We start from the raw sequence: 6,371 nt of genomic DNA, 5'->3' as shown, positions 1-6,371 counted from the left end.
AGCATATAAGGGAACTCCTTCAAGACTGTTAGAAAAGCACTCGTCATGAAGCTGGTTAAGAGAATGCCAAGAGTGTGCAAAGGGTGGCTACTTTGAAGAATCTCAAATATAAAATATATTTTTATTTTATTTTATTTTGATTTCACCTTTATTTAACCAGGTAAGCCAGTTGAGAACAAGTTCTCATTTACAACTGTGACCTGGCCAAGATAAAGCAAAGCAGTGCGATTAAAAACAACAACACAGTTACATATGGGATAAACAAAACAAAGTCAATAACACAATAGAGAATATATATACAGTGTGTGCAAATGTAGTAAGTTATGGAGGTAAGCCAATAAATAGGCCATAGTCTAAAATAATTACAATTTAGTATTAACACTGGAGTGATAGATGTGCAGAAGATGATGTGCAAATAGAGATACTGGGGTGCAAATGAGCAAAATAAATAACAATATGGGGATGAGGTAGTTGGGTGGGCTAATTTCAGATGGGCTGTGTACAGGTGCAGTGATCGGTAAGCTGCTCGACAACTGATGCTTAAAGTTAGTGAGGGAGATAAGAGTCTCCAGCTTCAGAGATTTTTGCAGTTCGTTCCAGTCATTTGCAGCAGAGAACTCGAAGGAATGGCGGCCAAAGGAGGTGTTGGCTTTGGGGATGACCAGTGAGATATACCTGCTGGAGCGCATACTACGGGTGGGTGTTGCTATGGTGACCAATGATCTAAGATAAGGCGGGATTTGCCTAGAAGTGATTTATAGAGGACCTGGAGCCAGTGGGTTTGGCGACGAATATGTAGTGAGGGCCAGCCAACGAGAGCGTACAGGTCACAGTGGTGGGTAGTATATGGGGCTTTGGTGACAAAACGGATGGCACTGTGATAGACTACATCCAATTTGCTGAGTAGAGTGTTGGAAGCTATTTTGTAAATGACATCGCCGAAGTCAAGGATCGGTAGGAGAGTCAGTTTTACGAGGGCATGTTTGGCAGCATGAGTGAAGGAGGCTTTGTTGCGAAATAGGAAGCCAATTCTAGATTTAACTTTGGATTGGAGATGCTTAATGTGAGTCTGGAAGGAGAGTTTACGGTCTAACCAGACACCTAGGTATTTGTAGTTGTCCACATATTCTAAGTCAGAACCGCTGAGAGTAGTGATTCTAGTCGGGCGGGCGGGTGCAAGCAGCGTTCGATTGAAGAGCATGCATTTAGTTTTACTAGCGTTTAAGAGCAGTTGGAGGCCACGGAAGGAGTGGTGTATTGCATTGAAGCTCGTTTGGAGGTTTGTTAACACAGTGTCCAATGAAGGGCCAGATGTATACAAAATGGTATCGTCTGCGTAGAGGTGGATCTGACAGTCACCAGCAGCAAGAGCGAAATCATTCATATACACAGAGAATAGAGTCGGCCCGAGAATTGAACCCTATGGCACTCCAATAGAGACGGCCAGAGGTCCAGACAACAGGCCCTCCGATTTGACACATTGAACTCTATCTGAGAAGTTGTTGGTGAACCAGGCGAGGCAGTCATTTGAGAAACCAAGGCTATTTAGTCTGCCAATAAGAATGCGGTGATTGACAGAGTCAAAAGCCTTGGCCAGGTCGATGAAGACGGCTGCACAGTACTGTCTATTATCAATCGTGGTTATTATATCGTTTAGGACCTTGAGCGTGGCTGAGGTGCACCCATGACCAGCTCGGAAACCAGATTGCATAGCGGAGAAGGTACGGTGGGATTCTAAATGGTCGGTGATCTGTTTGTTAACTTGGCTTTCAAATACTTTCAAAAGGCAGGGCAGGATGGATATAGGTCTGTAACAGTTTGGATCTAGAGTGTCACCCCCTTTGAAGAGGGGGATGACCGGCGGGCAGCTTTCCAATCTCTGGGGATCTCAGACGATACGAAAGAGAGGTTGAACAGGCTAGTAATAGGGGTTTGATTTGTTTAATACTTTTTTGATTACTACATGATTCCATATGTGTTATTTCATAGTTTTGATGTCTTCACTATTATTCTACAATGTAGAAACTAGTAAAAATAAAGAAAAACCCTTGAATGAGTAGGTGTATCCAAACTTTTGACTGGTACTGTATATATGTTACTGCTCGACTTAATCTCGGTCGACCAACAGCCTAACGACCAGATAATCAACCAGTAGACTAATTGGGGTCAGCCCTAAGCTCAACATTTCAATGACTTCACCAATCAGAGCGGATAGAGCAGGTTGCTATGGAGCAGGTAAGCTATTTACAGGTATTGGACAGACGAGTGTATGGCTCAAGATGAGACTGAAATTTTGCGGGTGGAAAGAGAGAGGGTGGAGGAGGAGGCTTGAAGCCCTGGGCATCTTGCTATGACATGCATTATCTGAATTATACCTACGGAGGAGTGGCTTCTGTGAAGGAACTTTGAATGTGTTTGAACTTCAGAGAGTTTGCCGTTGGACCAGCTATCTAGCTAGCTGGCACGCTCGTGTGCACAGAGCTTCACCAGAATTAAAATAAAAACACGTCTTACCTTTTTTGTAGTTAATAAATCCAATGTGAAACATGATAATTATAGTATCCATAACTTGCGTTGAAAAGGTTGATCCATTCTCCAACAAAAAAATCTCACTCCCTAATTTCTGAATCACGCTTGTAACTAGCTCTCAAACTCTAGGCGGCATTCTGCCTTCTCCCAACAGTTCTCAGCCATTCAGCCTTCTCCCTACAGTTCTCAGCCATTCAGCCTTCTCCCTACAGTTCTCAGCCATTCAGCCTTCTCCCTACAGTTCTCAGCCATTCTGGCTTCTCCCTACAGTTCTCAGCCATTCAGCCTTCCAACTACAGTTCTCAGCCATTCAGCCTTCTCCCTACAGTTCTCAGCCATTCAGCCTTCTCCCTACAGTTCTCAGCCATTCAGCCTTCTCTCTACAGTTCTCAGCCATTCAGCCTTCTCCCTACAGTTCTCAGCCATTCTGCCTTCTCCCTACAGTTCTCAGCCATTCTGCCTTCTCCCTACAGTTCTCAGCCATTCTGCCTTCTCCCTACAGTTCTCAGCCATTCAGCCTTCTCCCCTACAGTTCTCAGCCATTCTGCCTTCTCCCTACAGTTCTCAGCCATTCAGCCTTCTCCCTACAGTTCTCAGCCATTCAGCCTTCTCCCTACAGTTCTCAGCCATTCAGCCTTCTCCCTACAGTTCTCAGCCATTCAGCCTTCTCCCTACAGTTCTCAGCCATTCTGCCTTCTCCCTACAGTTCTCAGCCATTCAGCCTTCTCCCTACAGTTCTCAGCCATTCTGCCTTCTCCCTACAGTTCTCAGCCATTCAGCCTTCTCCCTACAATTCTCAGCCATTCTGCCTTCTCCCTACAGTTCTCAGCCATTCAGCCTTCTCCCTACAGTTCTCAGCCATTCTGCCTTCTCCCTACAGTTCTCAGCCATTCTGCCTTCTCCCTACAGTTCTCAGCCATTCAGCCTTCTCCCTACAGTTCTCAGCCATTCTGCCTTCTCCCTACAGTTCTCAGCCATTCAGCCTTCTCCCTACAGTTCTCAGCCATTCAGCCTTCTCCCTACAGTTCTCAGCCATTCAGCCTTCTCCCTACAGTTCTCAGCCATTCAGCCTTCTCCCTACAGTTCTCAGCCATTCAGCCTTCTCCCTACAGTTCTCAGCCATTCAGCCTTCTCCCTACAGTTCTCAGCCATTCAGCCTTCTCCCTACAGTTCTCAGCCATTCAGCCTTCTCCCTACAGTTCTCAGCCATTCAGCCTTCTCCCTACAGTTCTCAGCCATTCAGCCTTCTCCCTACAGTTCTCAGCCATTCAGCCTTCTCCCTACAGTTCTCAGCCATTCAGCCTTCTCCCTACAGTTCTCAGCCATTCTGCCTTCTCCCTACAGCCTTCTCCCTACAGTTCTCAGCCATTCTGCCTTCTCCCTACAGTTCTCAGCCATTCTGCCTTCTCCCTACAGTTCTCAGCAATTCTGCCTTCTCCCTACAGTTCTCAGCCATTCTGCCTTCTCCCTACAGCCTTCTCCCTACAGTTCTCAGCCATTCTGCCTTCTCCCTACAGTTCTCAGCCATTCTGCCTTCTCCCTACAGTTCTCAGCCATTCTGCCTTCTCCCTACAGTTCTCAGCCATTCAGCCTTCTCCCTACAGTTCTCAGCCATTCAGCCTTCTCCCTACAGTTCTCAGCCATTCAGCCTTCTCCCTACAGTTCTCAGCCATTCAGCCTTCTCCCTACAGTTCTCAGCCATTCAGCCTTCTCCCTACAGTTCTCAGCCATTCTGCCTTCTTCCTACAGTTCTCAGCCATTCAGCCTTCTCCCTACAGTTCTCAGCCATTCAGCCTTCTCCCTACAGTTCTCAGCCATTCAGCCTTCTCCCTACAGTTCTCAGCCATTCAGCCTTCTCCCTACAGTTCTCAGCCATTCTGCCTTCTCCCTACAGTTCTCAGCCATTCTGCCTTCTCCCTACAGTTCTCAGCCATTCTGCCTTCTCCCTACAGTTCTCAGCCATTCAGCCTTCTCCCTACAGTTCTCAGCCATTCAGCCTTCTCCCTACAGTTCTCAGCCATTCAGCCTTCTCCCTACAGTTCTCAGCCATTCAGCCTTCTCCCTACAGTTCTCAGCCATTCAGCCTTCTCCCTACAGTTCTCAGCCATTCTGCCTTCTCCCTACAGTTCTCAGCCATTCTGCCTTCTCCCTACAGTTCTCAGCCATTCTGCCTTCTCCCTACAGTTCTCAGCCATTCAGCCTTCTCCCTACAGTTCTCAGCCATTCAGCCTTCTCCCTACAGTTCTCAGCCATTCAGCCTTCTCCCTACAGTTCTCAGCCATTCAGCCTTCTCCCTACAGTTCTCAGCCATTCAGCCTTCTCCCTACAGTTCTCAGCCATTCAGCCTTCTCCCTACAGTTCTCAGCCATTCAGCCTTCTCCCTACAGTTCTCAGCCATTCAGCCTTCTCCCTACAGTTCTCAGCCATTCAGCCTTCTCCCTACAGTTCTCAGCCATTCTGCCTTCTCCCTACAGTTCTCAGCCATTCAGCCTTCTCCCTACAGTTCTCAGCCATTCAGCCTTCTCCCTACAGTTCTCAGCCATTCAGCCTTCTCCCTACAGTTCTCAGCCATTCAGCCTTCTCCCTACAGTTCTCAGCCATTCAGCCTTCTCCCTACAGTTCTCAGCCATTCAGCCTTCTCCCTACAGTTCTCAGCCATTCTGCCTTCTCCCTACAGTTCTCAGCCATTCAGCCTTCTCCCTACAGTTCTCAGCTTCGCCCACGACTACCTCATGTGAACTATAATCTCCCAACGCTGTGTTTTAACGTTTAGAAACGGCAATAATCATAATACGGCTTTCGAAACATATGACTCTTATCTTTCTTTCATCAGCGAGAAAGAATCCTTCAATTAAGAAAAGATACACTTACTGTAGCAGTTTTGCACAGATCCATACAGCTATGGGTGCCTCCATCCAACGAAACTACACTTCCGCTTACACAAAGGTGTTCTGAGCATGCCAGATAGCTAATTAGCACAGGTGGTCGCCTTTTGTCTTCCGTAAACAAGCGCTGTAACATGGCGATATGGCCGCGTGGGAACACCAATCAAATAAAATATAATTGTTTATGTCACATACACGTGTTTAGCAGGTGTTATTGCTAGTGTAGCGAAATGCTTGTGCTTCTAGCTCCGACAGTGCAGTAATATCTAACAAGTAATATCTAACAATTTCACAACATATACCTAATACACACAAAACTAGTAAGGAATGGCATTTAAGAAAATTTAACCCAAAGTATCAATTTAACCTTTTTATTTGTATTATTATGTCTCGCTGATATGAAAGATAAGGTCCTTGTGCTTCCAAAACCGTACCGCAAGCGAAGTTTGTACAGAAGACGCCTTCGTCCAATGACTCTTATGTGTAATATAATGGAACTGAGAGTCATGTGATCAAGGGCTAGCTTGTAACATCAATAGGTTACTAGACTATGCTTTGAAGCGGGAGGGGGCAGGTTGTCTACACATGCACAGACACCAGCAAATATTTTCAGCTGGAAGGCAGGCAGACACTGGAATACGTTTGAGAGTGAGGGCTTTGCATAGGGCTCGTTGATGCGTTTTTTTTGTGGGACTGGGGAAAATAATGCCTAGAACGTAAAAGAACATTGTTAACCGGTTCCATGCTTTTAAAAATAACGGTTCTGTTCCGGAACAGTAGAGATCACTTTCATTCGCGGTTCTGATTCTGTTTCTGGAAACATTTTTATTTTTACTCTGTTCATAACAGATTCTAGTTTTGGGAACAGAACTGTATTGAGATCCAATGTTTCATTGATGAGAAAATGTGCAGAATGTCGGCTAAAAACCATCTCGCGCCATCTTCTCCCACTGCCAG

Source organism: Coregonus clupeaformis, chromosome 29 (genome assembly GCF_020615455.1).
Source record: "Coregonus clupeaformis isolate EN_2021a chromosome 29, ASM2061545v1, whole genome shotgun sequence".
NCBI lineage: Eukaryota > Metazoa > Chordata > Actinopteri > Salmoniformes > Salmonidae > Coregonus > Coregonus clupeaformis.
The sequence above is the reverse complement of the archived record's forward strand: the minus strand, read 5'-3'. Positions refer to the sequence as shown.